The 21075-nt window shown below is 38.9% G+C and overlaps 1 pseudogene; it reads left to right on the top strand.

The window, feature by feature from the left end:
- Positions 1 to 21075, top strand: part of LOC108717464 — a 330982-nt pseudogene that overhangs the window by 97815 nt on the left and 212092 nt on the right.

Raw genomic sequence — 21075 nt, 5'->3', positions numbered from 1 at the left:
TTTTCATTTCTTTGGATGGCATCAGAGAATGGTTAGCTGTTCTCTTTATGAACTATTTTGGTGTTATAACTCATCAGCATCAAGAATTCTAAAGCAGATGTCAGTACATATTCCCCTAGTGACATGAATAATACAATCAGATTTGATGCATTACAGTCCAAAATGACAGTGCCAGCTCAGGAAATCTTATTCTTTTGAAAGCAGGCAGCCCTAAGTATATTCCCCAGATAGATTTCACAAATTCCACTGGGAGAGAAAACTGTCATTTGCTAAAATGAAGCAAGCACCAATCTATAAAGTTTGAAAGACTTTTAGGCAAATAGAAATTCTTTGGAAGCAGATGTCTTTAGCTTTAATAATCTGTTTGCAGCTGAGACATACATTGTCAAAGCTATTTCAATGACAGCTATTCATTGTATTTCCATTTAATTAGAATAAATGTTATTTACTGACTTCAGTGAAAACACATCACAAATAATTATGGCCAATAAACAACATGCTTCATTTAAAAGTTCCATGGTTGTCTAGATTGAGATTTTAGTGGCTGGCACCAGTTTTAAAAATCTTGTGACTGATAAAGAATAATTACATCCTGAACATGCAGTGGATTAAAGAGCTAGCTACACCATCAACTAAAATGTGTTACTCATAGGGGTCTATTTATTAAACCTTACATTTCTCTTGTCATGGTTTTTAAGGGGAAAAACTAAAATTTTTAGAGGATTAAAAAAACTTGTTTTTTTTTAGATTTATTATACTACTCATTACTACAGTATTATGCTAAAAATCCAAAAATACTCCAGCTAAAACCTGTCATGTAAAAGCCAATGGCAGATGGTCTATTTTACATTTAGAAGATGTTTTTTGCCTTCATGATTGTAAGAATATCTGGTGGTCCAGTGGGCCGGCAGGGACACCCGCAGCACATGCCTTTGCATGCTGGTTCTCTTCGGCATGCCTCATGACTTAACCGACTTTCGGCGCAAAATTCAAATATTTAAAGGAGCAAATGCCCTATTCCAGTTGCCCAACATAAAGGTCTATTCCTATTGTTCCTGGGTGCGCTTCTCTAGTATATTCTTGTTTCTGACCCTTGCCTGTTCCTGACTTTGCCATTCTGCCACCTGTTCCGACCTCTGCCTGTATTTGATTATTCTCTGGATAAAGATTTTTGTGCCTCGCTGCTGTATGGTTGCCCTTGGCCTGTGACCATGACGCCTCTCTGTCTTATGATTTGGTACTGATTTGCCCATCTGGTATAGACCCTGCCTGCTTTATGTCTCCTTGACTGCTACCCTGTCCTTTTTGCATACGTTTGGTTCCCTAGCCTGCTCAGTACTCTTTCCTTGGTCCTCTCACATTAAGTCCTGGTGGCATCTCTGAGTAGTGGAGGGCTCCTCCAGGAGCCAAAGGCGGCTGCTATAGGCAGAAAAGTGAGCCGTGACCAGGTCCTTGGAGTTTGTTCTGAGTTTGACAAACCTTACATTACAATAATGTTTGATAACGTTGGTCTCCGTTCAATAATCTGAATAATTCAAGTTGGTCAGGCAATAATTTGAAAACCTTGCATGATTTTAATTTTTGCACAAGTTTGTTGAGATTTTTTCCTTGCATACAATTTTCGTTACGAAGTTTTAGTAAATTCATTGTGGTTGAGAGTTAATATAAAGGAAAAAAATTGATTTAATGTATCATTCTGCATCCTATGTAGTATAAGTAATGTATGATATTGTATTTAAATACACCATACTTTTTGCATATCTTTGTAACATTAATTAAAAAAACTATAATTAATTAATAATTAATTATTTTCTACCACACATGAAAAAAACTATGTTTCAGACCATTAAATCTTCTCCATTGGACACACCCTTGTGTGATCTACCATTACAGTAAAGACTAGCTCTTTTCTTTTCCCAAATTCCAGTCTAGTCTGTGGCAAAAGCTAATATATTCCTTTTATGCTATTTTCTCAGCATGGTTATTTTATACACTTTTCCTTCCCAAATTGGGATTTCTAGTGGTAACACCTGATTTTTAAAGGCAGTCTTAAACAACAATTTTGTTGTTAATATGCAGTTTGGTAAGTCTACTAGAAAATCATTTAAACAATACATAGACCGAGTAGGCTGGTTTTGCTTCCAATAAGTTTGGATCAAGTATAAGCAACTGTTTTATTATAACATAGAAAAAGGAAATCATTTAAAAAGATGGCATTTCTGTAATTCAGAGCTTTCTGGATAAAGGGTTTCCGGATAACGGTTCTCATACCTGTACAAGTGTTTACAGATAAGCTGTCTATACCGGAGACAAGAACAAAACGTGGGCCAATCATATGAATTTACCATTATTAAAATGATATTTGACATCTGTTAAGGTTTGATGAAGATGGCATGCTATGTGTCCATTTTAAGGGCAACTTGAAGAACCGAATCTTAATTCTCTTAGGGATCTTACAGACAAGCGTTTGAAGCTGCGCATCCCTGCGTTCCATTTTTATGCGTTCAGCCACAGGGGAGCGCAGGAATAGACACATTCAGTTTTTTTCAATGGGGCTGTACTCACACAGGTGCATGTAGGCGCCGAATGCAGGAAAAATGCGGCATGTGGCGTCTCAACCTGCGTTCGGCACCTACATGCGCCTGTGTGAGTACTACCCCATTGAAAAAAACTGAATGCGTCTATTCCTGCGCCCCCCCTGCGGCTGAACGCATAAAAACGGAACGCAGGGGAGCGCAGCTTCAAACGCTTGTCTGTAAGATCCCTAAGAGAATTAAGATTCAGTTCTTCAAGTTGCCCTTAAAATCGACACATAGCATGCCATCTTCATCAAACCTTAACGAAAAATCCTTCGATCGATCGAACGAACGTTTAGCACTAAATCCTTCGACTTCGATATTCGAAGTCGAAGGATTTCAATTCGAGGGTCGAATTTCGAAGTATTTTTTACTTCGAAATTCGACCCTTAGTGAATCTGCCCCTTAGAGTCACATAGAGCATTTATTTTTAAATATTGCTATCCTCTCATGGGAAATACCTATGCCATATTATGATGTTGCCAGGAAAGAATTGTTGGGAACAAGATAGCAAGACTTTCCAACCCCACCTGACAACACCAACATCTACCATAGGATGTTTATAGGCAAAGAAAGATCATTTCCATAACTGCAGTTCTTTGAAACAGGAGGTTGAAAATTAAAACATCTTGGACAATTATCATTGAAAGTACTTAAGCAATTTAGGGGGGAATGTAATTAAAGTGGCAAAGAGAAAAACAATTTGCACAAATAAGACTAAAAATCCACATCTCGCAATGTAATATTGTTCCTTAAACTGTTATTGCATTTTGAATTTGAATTGTGCGCTTGAAGGTGTCGTAATCTTTTGGAGCAAACATAACGACTTTTTCAGTAAAAAGTTTTATTACATTTACTGCGCAATGGCCCAAACTATAAAATTCGCAAAAGCTATATTAAATTCGCGCAAAGCAAAATTTGTTCGCACAAAGGCATAACTTTTCACATTGTGAATAGTTTTTCCGTTACCGACTTTTATTACATTCCCCTGATAGTCTACTTCTATTTGTTGTATGAAGAACTACCATTTTTCTAAGTCAACCCTTGTCGTCTTTTAAATCATCTCCACGCACTTGGGGGCCGATTCACTAAGGGTCGAATATCGAGGGTTAATTAACCCTCGATATTCAACTGGGAATTAACTTTGAATATCGAAGTCGAAGGATTTTGCGCAGATAGTACGATCGAACGATCGAAGGATTATTCCTTCGATCGAACGATTAAATCCTTCGAATCGCTCGATTTGAAGGATTTTAACCCAACGATCGAAGGGATATCCTTCGATCAAAAAAACTTAGGAAAGCCTATGAGGACCTTCCCCATAGGCTAACATTGAGTTCGGTAGGTTTTAGATGGCGAACTAGGGGGTCGAAGTTTTTTTTAAAGAGACAGCACTTCGATTATCGAATGGTCGAATAGTCGAACGATTTTTACTTCGTATCCTTCGTTTCGAAGTCGAAGGTCGAAGTAGCCCATTCGATGGTCGAAGTAGCCCAAAAAACACTTCGAAAGTTTTTTTACTTCGAATCCTTCACTCAAAGTTAGTGAATCCGCCCCTTGGTATTAGTAGTTCTACTTTATCATGGTTGGCATCCAACCTTTCCATGTGCACCTTCAGTGTAACAGTTTCTGACAATACATCTCCACCTGATCTCTCTATGGGGGTGGCACAAGGGTGTGTCCTAGGGCCTCTTCTCTTTTTACGTTCTCTCTCTTGGTGACCTGATCACATACTTTGGGTTCTCCCATCACCTTTATGCAAAGATATCCCCTGCAAAAATCATACAATGCCTTAACATGTGCAAGACTGAACTGCTTATCTTTCCACCAAAACCTGGCCCCCTCCCTCTGTTTAACAATACAGTTAAAAGTGTCATATCCAGTCCTCCATGACTGTTGTCTGATTGTCACTTTAGAACCATCTCTCACATTATCAACCCACATCACATCCCTCACCAGAACTTGCTGCTTATTTCTAAGAAACATTGCAAAGATATGCTCCTTCCTCTGCCCCTCTACAACCAAAACACTGGTCCAGACTCTCATACTCTCTACATTAGACTATATGTGTGACATATAACTAGCTGGTTTCCCTGATTCATCTCTCTACCCATTGCATTCAATCCTCACTGCTGCTGCATTATGTCACCTGCATCACTCCCCTCCTCCTCACTACTAAAATCTTCCGGTCAAGTGGCACATACAATACAAAATTCTTATTGTGTCTTTCAGAGCCCTTCATTCTTTTGCTCCTTTTTATATATATCAGAACTCATCACCCCATACACTCCCTCTGGGGCCCTATGTTCAGCTCAGGACAATCTACTGACCTTACAGTTCTCCAAAACAGTTGCATAGCACATAAAACCTTTCAATGATTGCACACCGCCTCTGGAATTCTTTACAATCGTGCATCAGGAAAGCCCCCACACTAGCATTTTGCTCTGAGCTCCTTAAAAACCACCTACTAGATGAAGCACTTTGCTAACCTTCCTCTGCAGCAATGCATCTTTATCCTATTCACTTATACCCCACCCCTTTTTGTTTCTGTTTTGTTCTTCTTTTTCTAATAGATTGTAAGCTCCTTGGAGCAGGAACCTCATCCCAACTGTATATTGAAAGCTCACAAGCAATGTTTTATCTTTTGTTATTTTATAACTTAATTATTAGTTTACCTCTGTTTGTGCTCACACCTTGTAAAGTACTGCGTACAATTGTGATTGTATATAAATAAATAGATACACACATACATACATAAAATTCAAACCTTTATAAATAGCCCTCCACAAATTCTGGGTGAGAAAGACATGAGAAAATTCTTCTGAGTTAAAAAAATACTGTATATAGGTATGGGCTCCATTATCTAGACACCCATTACCCAGAAAGGCCATCTCCGACAGACTCCATTTTATCCAAACAATTCAACTGTAATAATAACACAGTATCTTTTACTTTATCTAAACTACAATATAATTAATCCTTATTAGTAGCAAAAGCAGCCTATTGGGTTTATTTAATGTTTACATGATTTTATAGTGGATTTAAGGTATGAAGATCCAAATTACAGAAATATCTGTTACTTGGAATGCCCCAGGTCCCATGCATTCTGTATAACAGGTCCCACACATTCCATGCATTGCAAAACTGCATAGAAGAGCTCTGTGAGCAATTTACATTAATACGTTTTTAATGTTTACATTTTCTTTAAAGTGGTATGGTGCATAAGGCAATTTGTAGCCCACAGACTTGGTTTTAAGTAAATAATTGTAGTGTGTAAGGTCATTTCTGTTATTTTGTCAGTGCTACACTTCACCAGAAAAAGTGGCAGAAATGGGCAGGTTGATATTGGTTGAATCAATCAGAGAGAAAATGTTATATCCTTATTTGACAAGTCATGAAGTTCACTGTAAATAAGATGAGGACATCACAAATTTGTTCTGTATCCACCCTTTCTTCTTTCTGTCTCACTTTACCTATCTAGGTTATAAACTCTTTCAGGAAGGAAACTCATTGTAATGATATTGACTATGCTTCCCGGCTTAAAGCTGTTAATTTGCAGATGTTTCAATAACTTTGATTCCTTCTTTGTTCAGCCCTAGCCATTAATATACTGTGCTACATCCAGATTGTGAGCAAAGCCCTCTAGCAATATGCTTCTGTCTTTTTTTTCTTTTTTTCTGCTTTGTAGTTGTACAGCACTGCAGAAAAACGTAGGCATTTCATAAATAAACAATAATCCATTTTGAATAAAATTTGTCCTGTGGGGCAAACATTCGGTATGAATAAAATATGAATAACACGTGCTTTTCCCTTGTAAAACCAGCTTTCATTGGTGTTGGATAGGAATACAATACTGTCTTTATAGGGTAACTGCAGTAATGCAACGACAAACATAAGGGAGAGTACATGAAGCACACTTTCCGTTGCACATCGATGCTGTATATATTTAGGGATTATGGATGCTGCTGTTCTGGAAATAGATACATGTAGGGAACCATAGGGTTAATGTGTCCCTATGGCTTTAAATCCCTACCTCACCAGCGACGGCTTTGCTCACAGCGCAACACTTTGCCAGGTGTAGATTCGCCAGGACAACGCTAATTCACTAAAATCCGAAGTTGCGTCCAGGGTGCCGAACACTGGCAAAGTTGCGCTAGCGTTACTGTGCCAAGCAAAGCGAAGTTGTGCTAGCATTGCCTAATTTGCTACGGCGGGAATTTAAAGTTCAATGGACTTATATGTTGCAGCAAATACATTACATTACATAAGTCCAAGGAACCTTAATAGAAGAAAATAGAGTTGTTGTATTGCCCTACACATGAGCCCTGTGTTTAGTTTATGTGCCATATGTTAGGATATGTAGGGGCGAAGCCGGTTACCCTCCAAAAAAATTACGCTCTTTTGCAGCCTATCACCCTGAAAAAATGAAAAATCGCCAGCATTTTTTGGGACATAGAAAAATTTTCAACTATTTTTTGAGGAACTCCTATCTACTCTATTGCACTTCACCTGGTCTGAGGTGGCGAAGGCAAGTCTGGTGCAAGAGGTAACGTTCAGTAAAATCTGCATCTTAGTGAATTTGCATAGTTACGTCCATTCGCCAGAGCACAAATTCGCCTGGCGTTAGGGAGCGAAGTTCCACTAGAGTCTATCTCCTTTGCTAGCAAAGTTACGCCAGCGACCATTAGTAAATTGGTGAAGTTCGAAATGACGTCATGCTAGCGAATTTTCAACAGCATTAGTAAATTTGCCCCCATGTTTCTAGTGTTAATCTACATATCTTAGTTATTAACCAAGAGGTGTAATGTCCACTTCCACCCACACTTTAATATAGCCTCTCGGAGAGTAAGATAGAGAGGAAAGATAGAAAGAGCAGCTTTGTGCTGCATCAAGGATTGTAGCAAGAAGTAGCTTCCTAAGGCTCTTAGATTTCGTTTAGTGAAGGGACCACAGTTGGATAAGAGGCCAGGCTTAAGGTGGCCATACACTATAAGATCCGCTCGTTTGGTGACATCGCCAAACGAGAGGATCTTTTCCCCGATATACCACTAACGGCAGGGCTATATCGGAGGTAATCTGAACATTCGGCCCTATGGCCGAACGATCGGATTATGACGAGCGCAATGTGCTCCGACGGGTTGGTTGGGAGAAAAATCAAACCTTCCCGATCGATATTGTGTCCAGATATCGATTGGAAAGACCCATCGGAAGCCTCCATACATTCGCAAATTAGTTGTCAAATCGGTCTAAACGACGGCAGCATAATCTGCCCATGTATGGCCACCTTTAGACTCCTTCTCCCTGACCACCCACACTGGGTGGGATCCGGTCCACTTCAAGGTACATCTGTCTGGAGGTCTGCCCTACTACTTGACTACAATCCTCAGGGGAAGCACATTCCTCAGCTGTCTCATCAACCTGTCCTAGTCTGCTGATTATATTCTGCCTGTGCCTGAGTTCATTTGTCTTAAACAAATAAACTGTTTCATCTGTTTTCACTGCAAGACCCTCCTGGCGTCCATTCTTTCCTATTTTTATTGCACCTTATCCTGTGGGAGTTGTAGTACACTACACTACACCTTGAATCTTCCACTTAGCGAAGGCCCTGCCAGAAGTATTAGTAACGTGTAACCCTTGCACTAATCACCAGCTGGACATTAACCCTGTTTGGTGTGCCTAGCCCAAGTTAGCATTACATATATCTTCTAGTAAAACAGTTGTCCAAGAAAAATGGAACAGCTTGGCATGTAACAAGGACAATTGTATTTATGAAGTGCATGTTTTGTGTTCTTATTTGTCCAATTGCCTAAGGCTGCACAATAACAAGGTCCTTTATATAAATAGAACAGCAAAAAAAACATATGGATAATAAATAAAGCAAAGCTGTCTGTTTTGCTTCATTGTATGTACCTGCAGAATAGAATTTGCTTGGAAGTTAACATTTCAATGTCATTTTTTTAGTAAACAAACAGATGATACCTACCTGATTCTTACCGATAACACGAATGCTGCTTTTTCAAATAGATCAGCTATATCTGTTTGTCTTGTATCGGAGAAGGTTTTGAGATTCATATTACATTTTAACAGAATTCAAGGAATGATTCCAAATGCATTTAAAAAAAAACACATTATTTTTGCTGCAGAAGATTTCCATAAGATTAAGGTTATTTTCAAAAAGTTGTTTGTGCTTGAGTAAAGGTAAAAAAGCATTTTCTTTGGTTATAAACCAAGGTCATCAATATTCAGCTTCTCCAACTGGGCTACAGTTATTGGCTGGCTGATGATGCTGAGATAATGAACATTGGGCATTTAATTGTATCCATAGTTTTCCATTTAACTATAAATGCATCTCTAGCCAGCGCTGCACGTACTGAGAAACATTCCCCCACACTCTATAACAGCACGCTACATTGAGCTATTGTTTTTCACCATGTTGAGGGCATTCTGATATTGACACAGTTACTGCTATTCTTTTTAAAACCTTTGGGCATAGCTTGTCGCGTGAACAGGAAATTTCATTAAAGGAGAAATTAGCTTAACTAAAGAAGTAGCTAGAAATTTTGTACATTATGGGGCAAATGCACTAACCTCCGGAAATTTGCCAGCGACGGCTTCGCTCACATTGCCACTCTTCACCAGGCGAAAATTCACCAGGACAACGCTAATTCACTAAAATGCGAAGTTGCGTCCAGGGCGCCAAACGCTGGCGAAATAGTGCTAGCGTTACTGCGGCAAGCAAAGCGAAGTGCACTAGCGTTGGCTAATTTGCGTACTGCGGGGAGTTACATTTCAATGGATGTATACTGTATGTTCCCTGAAAAACTGAAAAGTCACCAGCGTTTTTTGGGACTTAGAAAAATTTTCAAATATTTTTTGAGGAACTCCTTTCTACTCTATTGCACTTCGTCTAGTCTGAGGTGGTGAAGGCAAGTCTGGCGCAAAAGGCATGTCTGGCGCAAAACTCAACGTCCAGTACAATCCGCATCTTGGTGAATTTGCGTAGTTACGTCCATTTGCCAGAGCGAAAATTCACCTGGCATTAGAGTGCAAAGTAGCGCTACAGTCTCCTCCACTAGCGAATTTAGTAAATCGGCGAAGTCCCAAAATTACGTAATGCTGGCGAATTTTCCCCAGCGTTAGTCACTTCGCCTTTTAGTAAAATTGCCCCTATGTGTTTATGTACCAGCCCAAGGCAACCACAGCCCTTTAGCAGGGAAGATCTGTGTCTCCAAAGATGCCCCAGTAGCTCCCCATCTTCTTTTCTGCTGATTCACTGCACATGCTCTGTGCTGTCACTTACTGAGTTTAGGGATTGACTCAAAATATACATTACACGCAGAATATACATGTCACAATATAAGTCTGATTAGTAATTCATTTAGTTCCTTTAAAACAGTTTTCATATTTATATCTAATAGTTCATTTTTAAACTACAAATTCTAGACTTTATATAGGAAAAAGAATAAGAAGTCAACCAACTGGCACAGCACGACCTACCAAACTGTAATCAGCTACTATGAACCCTTCATACAGTACTTAATCAGATTTAATCAGATTTCAGTATGGCATCTGCCTAAGGGAAAAGAAAAAATATGTAAAGAACAAAAGAATAAAGCTACAGTACAGATGGTACCTGTCACGGTAAGGCACATCTTTATGAACTCTAGCAACAAAAGTATAAAAGCTACATATGAATGAAAAACAAAATCGAATTTCAAGCTATTTTTTGTGTACTTCAACTAGGGAATAGTCCAAATTCGATTCAAATGTGAAAAAAAACGAAAATTCGAAAATCTAAATTTATCATGTACTGTCTGTTTAAAAATTCGATTTCGACCATTCGCTATTGTGTTTTTTTGGGAAAAACATTGAATCAAATTCGATTGAATGCGCTATTCATTCAATTCGGACAATTCGAATTTGGCTGAATACGGACCTTTTCGATCGGAAACTGACCTATTCGACCAAAGAAAACTTCGACTTAAATTCGATTGGTATTTTTGAATTCGAATTTCAAAGTTTTTTCAATTCTAAATTCGACCCTTGATAAATATGCCCCTTGGTCTGTGGCCTAGAAGTATTAAATCATTAAATTAAATAAAAGTATTATAACTTTTCGATATATTAATTTTCAAGCAGATGGCTCTTTATACTGTATGCAATTCAGTTTAAATGGTTTGAAAAGGAGATGAAAAGCCAAATATGAAGTTTTGCACAGCAAATGCACTTAATTCTAAACAATATATTGGGAGTAGTATCTGTCTGCCTTTTGCTGTTATCCGCACTGCTGCCCTTGACTGCATGAACAACCCCATATCCAAAAACGTTTTGACTTGAAACTCATTTAAACACAATATTTCATTGCAAATAGTACAATGAAAACATTTCAAATGTTGAATTGTGTTGTTTTCTGAAAAATATATGATCATCTTGAATTTGGAACCGGCAACATGTTTTAAAAAAGTTGTGACTGGCAACTAAAGACTGGAAAAAGATGTGCAATACTAAAAAGAGCATCTCAGAAGTAAAGATGGGATGGGCCTAAGCACCATGTGAAACACTGCATGGGCAAATATTGCAACAATAAAAGAATAATTACAAACATTTTGGGGAATTCACCATCTTCAGCCCATTATAACATAAAAAGGTTAAGGGAATCCAGAGAAATCTCTGCATGTAAGGGATAAGGCTGAAGTCTATATTGGATGGTCGTGATTTTTGGGCCCTCAGGCAGCTGCGCAAACTTTATAAATGACCCCCAGTATGCATTACGCAATTTGTGGTTATTCCATATTTAGAAAGCTTTTATAACAATCACAGCACACAAAACAAATACGGAATTATGCTTGAACATTGAATGTACCAATCTTGTACAGCTTCATAAATATTGTAATATATGGGTGTCTAAAGGGCATGATATTGTGTGTATTTCACCAGCATTAGGCTTAAACTCCTGGGAAAACTGTGTTTGTGCAGCTAGTAAAGCTGTGTAAGTTCTGTACCAGCTTGGGAAAAGCTTGATTAAGGGTCCCTTAATCAAGTTAGAGGCAGCTAAGTAATTCGCTACATGTTTGATGTGGTTAAAAGGAGGTGTGGAGCAAAACCTCGGTGCTGCTGCTTCCCACTAGAGACCTCCTGGAGGGTGAGGGGCCACATGTACTTGTGAGCACCAGGGAACAAGAGAGTGATTCCCCTGAGTTGGATAGAGGACAAGAGAAATCGCTCCCAGGAGACAAAAGTGTCACAGAGAGGATTCTGGGATTTGTGGTCCACTGAAAGCCAGTGAGGGCTAAACTCAAACGTGAGTGATTCCCCACATGTGAAGCCAGTGGGCTGAAGAATTGTGTTTTGTTGAAAATAAAAGCCAGCAAAGCTGCAGTTTAAACGTGGAAGGATGTGTCACTGTCCATTTCTCTACTGAAATTGGTGCTGTGGCCTTGGGTTTCACTACCGGAAGCTCACAATATAAACATGTGCAGGGCAAATATGCTCAGCTTTCGAATCATTCTGTGCTGCGTGAAGCTGAGCTGAGCCCTTATGTAGAGTCCTGCAGCGGTCGGGCAACCTTTTTGATGACGTCACTTCCGGTTTGCAGCACCATCACTTCCTGTTTGATGGTGGTCGGCAGGTTACGGGTCGGGTTGCGGATAAGGCAGTTGCAGGTCCGGGTCGGGTATCGGATCAAAGTGGGTAAATATGCGGGTTGCGGTCTGGGTCACAGGCTGCGGGTTTGGGTCGGGTTCGGGTCGGGTCCAGGTCTTAGAAATTGGTTCCACTCAGGACTCTACCCTAATGTCTTTTCAGGGAAGGCCTTGCTTATTTCAGCAAGGCAAACCACATTCTGCATGCATTACACAACAGTATGTCTCTATAGTAAGATTCCTGGTGCTTAACTGGCCCCTGCAGTCCAGACCTGTCACCCATTGAAAACATTTGGCACGTTATGAAAGGAAAAATAGGACAAAGGAGATCCCAGACTGTTGAACAGCTGAAATCCTATATCAGGCAAGAATGGGACAACATTTCACTTTCAAAACTACACCAATTGGTCTCCTCCATTCTCAAAGGTTTACAGAATGTTGTTAAAAGAAGAGGTGATGCAACTCGATGGGAAACATGCCCTTTGCCTTCTGAAATGAGGAAGAAGAGAATAGCAAAGTACAAACAGATACGACTTTCAAAAGCAATTATATTCGTAATTAATGTGATTTGGGAACTTCACAGAGCTGAATTTGGGAGGTGTAATTAACGTATGAGGAAAGAAGAGCAGGACACTCATTCTCTGTGCACTTATAAATAAACAAAGGCAATGGAACTGCCATATTGCTAAAATTTTCATCACGCACAAACCAGATATTGAAAGGAAGGCATTTGCTGGACAGCATATACGTAGGACATTTTAATCATTATCTTCAACATCCAGATATATTCAAGGAAAAACTAATTTCAAGATGCCTAAGGACTCAGTGAAAGCATTTCCCTTTAATTCCATGGTGCAGGCTTCCATTTCCCTAACATGTAGGATGACTGCCCCTCGGCTGTAATTTCCTTTTCATTAATGCCAATGCCATAATATAAGCAATATTTCCAATAACTTAACATTGTTTTAAAAATATTTTTACATATAATTTACTCTGTTACCATTGTTTTTTTCCCAGTTTTATATCAATACACAGCCCTATGAAGAATCCAATATATATTGATGCAGCTGCTTTCTTTCAATGTGTTGGCAATTTCCTCGGAATCTTTGCAAGTTCTTTTGCAATGGGTTCAGCCTTTTCTGTTGTCATAGCCCTAATATCCTTTTTTAAAAATTTGTTGGCCTTTATTTGTCTTCAAGTACTGATGATAAAGAAAAACATTAAAATGCATCTTTTACATTTGATATAGAAGGACAGATTCTTAATTTTATTTATACACTGTTTTATAATAAAAATATGTTAGAAATTCGGTTCCATTTCCAGTGTAAGCTGTCTTCTGTGCATATATTTTGGATATGATCTAAACCAGGGGGTCCCAGGCTTACTTTCATCTCACTGGTAACACAAATTCCTCATCCACTTTAAGGCAATCTAAACCACCCTCACTTGCCTTCTTCGCATACCTTATCAAATACACTGTCTAAAGTTAGTTATTCCATGTACCTTGTGCCTAACCACAGAATTGTGTGGTGTAGTTGGTGTAGATACACATACAAATGCCATGGTGTGGTTTATGCAGCTGGAGAGGGGACAAGAGGGTTCAGTACAGTTACATGCCCCTTGGTAGTGGACTAGGCAACCCAGTTGGCCAAGCCCCCCAAGTGTGCATGCATGCTGATCGCGATGAAGGGGAGAGAGGAGAGCGCGTCGGAGGGGAAAGAGCATCGGAGGGGAGAGCAATGGAGGGTAGAGGAGAAAGGGAGGGGAAAGCGATGGAGGGGAGGGGTGAGCAAAGGAGGGGAGGGCTGGGCAACGGAGGGCAGAGGAGAGAGGGAGGGGAAAGCGATGGAGGGGAGGGGTGAGCAAAGGAGGGGAGGGCTGGGCAACGGAGGGGAAAGGAAGGAGGGGAGGGGTGAGCTACAGAGTGAAGAGGAGGGAGGGAGGGGAGAGGTAAGGAGGGAAGAGGGACAGAGGGGAGGGGGGTTGAGCAATGGAAAGGAGGGAGAGGAGAGTGATGGAGGGGATGGTAACAGGAGGGAGGGGAGAATGGCAGAGGGGTGAGTGACAGAGAAGGAAGGGAAGTAAGACTGAAGTGTGAGAACACGGACTAGGGGTAGGGAGAAGATAATTTTAGAGGTAGCTGACCAGCACCCCCCCATCATTGTACCCTAGGCAGCTGCCTGTTCTGAATACCTCTAGTTCCGGCCCTGGTAGTGGATGCCAACCTGTGTTCCTGGCCCAGTGTTCATGTTCCTGCTCAGAGATCACCACCATGCAGCATGCACCACACAAGACAGCTGTCAACCCTGTAGTTCAGAATCAAGCACTGGCAAGAGTTAACAGTGGGATTTATGTGTTTGGGGAGAAGGCAAGGGGGTGGTGCAGGGGAGTTAGTACATAAAAACCAATGGGAGGATAGTTTCTCTTTTAAGGCTCTTACTTCACAAAGGAATGTATGAGTTAATGCAGCCCATTCTTCATTATGGGTTTGAAATGAGTACAAACCCAATAGGAAAGAAAGGGATGCAGTAGTTCATGCATTATACCTGTGTGTTCCCTTGCAGTGGAAAAAAGGGGGTTGTGGGAGCAATCCACTGCTTAGTAAAAATATATAAATACAGTGGAACTGCGACTGATCTGGCCAAATGAACTACAACCTTACAAAAAAAACAGGGGCTTTATCAATGTACAGTGCATGAAAGAGACTCTACAGGGAAAAGCACACTCTAGCGAATGCTCATCTGTAAGATCCATAAAACATTACTTCTGAAATTAAATTAGGACTACAGGTGTCTGCAAGCAGTACATGTATGTAAATTTTGCATCCTTTCCATAACACTATTGGAATGCAATGGTTTAACCAAAAACAAGTCTTGCCATTCTAGTGTAAATTCTTAATACCATATATAAAGAGATAAGTAGTCCCCTGACTTCACTAGAATTGCAAGAAAGCTTCACAGTGTAACATGCACCGAGGCAGTAGATGTAAGTAATTGGCCACACCATGGGGCAAATTTACTAAAAGGCAAAGTGACTAACGCGGGCGTAACTTCACTAGCGAAGGAGATAGACTCTAGCGGTACTTCGCTCCCTAACACCTGGTGAATTTGCACTCTGGCGAATGGACGTAACTAAGCAAATTCACTAAGATGCGGATTTTACTGAACATTACCTTTTGCGCCAGACTTGCTTTCGCCACCTCAGACCAGGCGAAATGCAGTAGAGTAGATAGGAGTTCCTCAAAAAATAGTTGATAATTTTTCCCAAGACCCAAAAAACGTTAGCGACTTTTCTTTTTTCAGATTGATAGGCTGAAAAATAGCGTAACTTTATTTTATTAAGGTATCCCGGGCTTGTGTAGTGTAATGTATTTGCTGCAAACTATACGTCCATTGAACTTTAACTTCCCGCCGTATGCAAATCAGCCAACGTTAGCGCAACTTCGCTTCACTTGGCGCAAATTCGCCAGCGTTTGGCGCCCTGGATGCAACTTTGGATTTTAGTGAATTAGCATTGTCCTGGCGAATCTACACCTGGCAAAGTGTTGCGCTGTGAGAAAAGCCGTCGCTAGCGAATTTTCGGAGGTTAGTGAATTTGCCCCATGAATTAATTTCCTACATATGCCAAAGAGGCCTAGGCAAAGTGAAATACTAGTAATTTTGTTTGCAACACCATGAGGCAGATTTATAAGCAGTTTCTGTCATTAGGTCAAATCACTTGCCAGTGTTTTCATTTAAGTTATTGGACCATTTCAAGCTTTTAAGTGCCTAAATCACATCATTGCTTGAAAGTATTGTATGAAACTTTTTAATCTATTTCACATTTTGTGTGATAAGCTGTCTTAATATATATTTTAAATTGGTGTTCCTCTAGATCTCAAATAATCTCTTTTACCTGACTGATTTAAGATACCCAGGTTGGCATTTTTGGCTATTTAATGACCCTTTATGAGCTGTATCTTCATACAGCCAGCCAAGCTTATTTGGTAGCACAGATATATGAGCCTTTGTGAATTAAAGCATTTTAAAATGGCTGATCATTTTTTAAGATCAAAATTTATGTGGCCTTTACCTGACGCTGTCATATAATTAGTCATGTGATCTAATTAGGTACTATAAAACACCATGAAGATTCACTACAATGCAATTTAAACATTACAAAATGAAAAAACATATTTCAAATTTATCAGCTACATGGCACTATACTATTTTTCATTGGCTGTGCAATTATATACAAATGATATGCCTCTCTTGTTCTTTTCAATTCTTTTTTCACATTATTCCCTTCTGAACTTATTAAAGAAAACAGGCCAGGGTGAATTATTTTTCGGCATTTTTCCTTAATGACTGCTGGTCACTTGCCAAAATTTACAAAGCTGTGTGAGTTTATTTGTGAATTTATTTTCTGTTCATCGGCTTACTAGATTCAGATTGCTGCTCGCTGTAAATTTGACTTGATAAATCTGACCATCCCCAAATTCTAGCCATGAATTTATCAGGCAATTTCTTTCTGAATGCACCACTCATTTCTGTGTGAGGGAAAACCATTGATGTGTGTCCCACAATCCCAGCAATTGTGGCAGGTGTTTTCAGCTTGACTGGTATTGACAAGACACAAGATGTAAACTAGGCAATAAATATGTGCTTTATTGTACTGCTAGTGTCTATTACTTCATACACAGCTCATTTAACTCTTCAAAGTGCACAGATAGCTAAGCACTGACTAAATGACTATTCTGCATCCAGATGATCATACAGGGAAATGCACTTTGTGTTTGAAGGTTTGTAATACAGTGAAACCTCAATTTTACATGCCCTTATTTTAAGGTTTCCCTTATTTGACATTTTTGTTTTGTGGTCCCTCCTATATATTATGCATAATACATTTTCCCTGATTTTTTCCTGGATTTTACACCATTTGTTTCTGGTCCCCTGAGAAATGTAAAATGGGGGTTCTACTGTATGTTTTAAAGTATTCAAAATGAATAAATGTAAGTAATGAAGGTACAAGTCCAGCCTTTCATTAGAAAAAGTTCCATAGTTCCCACACAGTGGCCTGCACAGCAAATTGAAATCAAAAGAGTCTTACTCAGATGTAATTTTACAGCAAATGTTGGAAATTACCACATACAAAGACTTTCAGTGTAATTGTGTCTGTTGCAAGCGCATGCACAAGTTTTAATGCATCGACCAAAATTGCATCATGTGCATCACCTCTTATAGCTGCAGTTATGCTGGAATTCTGGATGAAAATAGCATTAAATTTGCTTAAAATTGGACTTTGCACACTGCATTTGCACTTATGACCCCTCATACCTTCAATGATGCCATTCCATTGCCATTGAGATAGTATTCTATGGGGGGAATGTAGTAAAAGTCAGTAACGGAAAAAATATCCGCAATGCGAAAAGTTATGCCTTTGTGCGAACAAATTTGCCTTTGTGCGAATTTAATATAGCTTTTGCGGACCACTTCCGACAGTGGAAGAAGGTTTGCAAATTTTATAGTTAGTGTCAGTGCACAGAGAATGAATAGGGAGAGACTTAACTTTCCCTAACATGGGAGTGTGACTGCTCCTTTTTCCTGAATGTTGTTCTACCTCGTGTATTTTTCTATGTAAAAACTTACCTTGATTCCGATTGGTCAATTTTCAATCCCGGCCTTCTGATTGGTCGATTAAAAAAGGGGCATGGCTTCACGGGAAAAGCCGCGAAAGCCGGCTATATAAAAGCAAGCCGGACAAACGCTCTTCATTCTTCACCGGCAGCCGAGGCGAGAGGATCGATTGGAAAATCCCAACCAACCACCCACCCACCCTGTTATTGTATAACATATAAATGTAATAAATAAAAAAAAAAAAAAAAAATATTGTCGCAGCTGTTAATTGTTGATGATAGAGAAAGTGTCATGTGGAGGTATGCTCCTGGCTAGGTGGTAAATTGGCGGGGCTTAATGATATTTGTTGTTAATCTTTAAGGTGGTCCGCTGCAGAGAGCTGATGCAGAGGCTGGCTGGGAAGATATGTATGAACAGGTATTAGTATCATTAGCAATGGTTAATGTTCTGATTGATATGATGTTTAATAAACAACAGCTGCGGCCATTCTCCACCATGTATGTGTCCGTGTCTATAATTTGGGTTGTTATGTTATAATTGGGTTGTGCTAAGCAAGTAATGCTGTCTGCAACTCCCATGTAATAAAACCTCTTACTGAAAAGGTTGTTACGTTTGCTCCAAAAGATTACGACACCTTCAAGCACTTCTTAAAAGTGGGCAATGCGCAATTAACATTTGCAATGCGGAATTCAGATTTGCAATGTAATAACAGTTTAAGGAAGAGTTTTACATTGTGAAATGAGACTTTTTATTCTTATTTGTGCTAATTGTTTTGCTCTTTGCGACTTTTATTACATTTTCCCCATATGTATTTTATAATTTGATGTCTCTATAGACCCCAAAACCTGAAGATTAGGGCACTAGGATACCAAGTAGGGAAGCCATGCCCTTGAGTTGTCCATGAATCTGTACCATTACCAGAGGGGTAAGCCTGGCAGCTCTGACAAGCCCAAATCATGCAGTAGTATTGTTTAAATAATGCTGAAGTTCAAATAATCCAGTTTGTCAGACCCTCCAGTAAATAACAGCTCTGACTGCAGATTAAACTCCAGTTATGTATATCAATATTTAAAGGGTGGTTTGGGAAATGCATCTCTTAACACCAGTACATCAGAAAACATAGAAATAGCTTTAGGCAATGGCCATTTGATTTAATGGAGAGCATTTTTAGTGCATAGTTGTTTAATGGGAGCCATCATTTTCAGCAACTAATCATTTTTCTCTACACCTATGCATCAGTTAAACTGCTAAACACAAGCTGTTATTAACCTTCAAGTCATAAAAATATCTTGAGTTTGGCAGTAATATGACAAAAGAGAAAATTACTGATATACTTCATGTAATTAATCACAGTATGTTTGCACATAAATCATGTGTTTTGACTGTTCACCAGCTAACACCTCTTAGAATAAACGCTGTGCTTCTCACTAGTAAAATCAATTTCACTGCATAATCCATAACATTTAATAGTTTACCCTGACTTTGAGACATTGATATACAGAGAAAAACAATGCAGAATGTACTTGTAATTGTGTTCTGCTGTATTGAATGTATTCCAATGAATGCACTGTGTATTCATATGGTAAAAACATATTAAAGCTGTTGAACTATAAAGTGATTTATTTGGGAAACTGTATAAATCTCCAGGCTATGGATCGAAAAGATGCTGGTTTTGCATTTCTGCATTCTAAATTTCTGATTATTCTAGTTAGCATCAAGCCATACAGTAAGTTTAGCTTATTCTTTCTGTATCTCCTTTTATTTTCAGAAATAAAAAGCTAAATGTTTGAAAGCTAAGTTGATAAAGCCATGCCTATGCCTGTGTAATATATACGCATTGCTTGGCATTTGTTACTGCACTTGAGCAGTAGCCTTTATTACATATGGGGCTTATTAATGCCTAAAACCACCTCTATATTATGCCTTATACACAGAGTGATGTAGCACAGTAACAGTAAATAATATGTTTTAATAAAACAAATAACATATCTGTGCTCACAATTTTAAAGAGCTCAATAGGTGCACATGTCCTATACAAAGCATAATCAGTTTAATTACAGTATCCTGCAGCTCACCTATATGTAGATCTGAGTTGGGTCAAAAAGTTCTGAATCCTGGACTATATTTAAGTTCCAAGTTTTTATAATATGAAATCTCTTGATTTGTAAACAAATCTCTTGATTAATATGTGCTACTAATTTAAAGATTTAGCATCGCTATAAGGCAGATGTACACATGTATGTACCAACTGTTGAATGTCCCTTGGTGCCCCTGGGCATCCCTTCTGATTGGTTGCAAGGATTGCATATTCCTACTCCGTTAAATATGCTCTATGCTTAAGTGTTTGAATGTCTCTTAGGACCCTAGCACCAATGAGTTCATGCCCTACAGCTGTCAATTAGTATATATAATTTCTAATAAAGTAAGCCTATCAGGTCTTTCACAAACCAATATCATGTCAGCAATCTCTGTTTAAAACTTTAAGTTCAAATAAAGGTAGAACTTTTAAATTACATTGATTGCAGATTAAATTTAGGGTTGTCACCTGAAAAGTTTTTTTTTTTTTTTTTTTAAAGCCTGTTCTGGTCTCAACTTTCTGTTTGGTTTTCAGCCATAAACCTAAACAATAATCTGGCCAATAAATTAAAAACATTTAAATAACAAGATACTCACCTCGACATGGCTTAGTTATTAGCAATTGCAGTTAAATTCTTAATAGAACCATGCTGGTACAAACCCATAGTATTATGACTTAAGAAGTCAAGTATCTTATTACTTAATACCCCTTCGAAAAGCTTTCCTACCACTGACGTCAAACTAACAGGCCTATAATTTTGAGGCTGAGAACGGCCTCAAAACTTGAATAGTGGCACTACATTAGCAATTCACCAGTCTCACAAAATCATGCCAGACCTCAATGAATCCTGAAAGCTTAAAGTAAAGTAAATCACAGAACTAAGCTCGTTTAGTACCCTAGGATAAATACCATCTGATCCCGGACCTTTGTTTATTGTAATATGTTCTAGTCTCTTTTGATTTTCCTCTTGCGTGAACCGTGCAACATTAGTTATATTACTAGAATTAGGAATATTAAGAAGGAAACTTTCATTAATTGGTTACTCATTTGTGTAGACCAATGAAAAAAATATCAGTTCAGAAATTCAACAGAGATGCCTTCATACTGTTTGCACGTTTAAAATGTTGTGTTTTAGTTACTGAAACATATAAGGAGACCCATGCAAA

Source organism: Xenopus laevis, chromosome 5S (assembly GCF_017654675.1).
Source record: "Xenopus laevis strain J_2021 chromosome 5S, Xenopus_laevis_v10.1, whole genome shotgun sequence".
In the NCBI taxonomy this organism is placed as follows: domain Eukaryota; kingdom Metazoa; phylum Chordata; class Amphibia; order Anura; family Pipidae; genus Xenopus; species Xenopus laevis.
The sequence above is the reverse complement of the archived record's forward strand: the minus strand, read 5'-3'. Positions and strand labels throughout refer to the sequence as shown.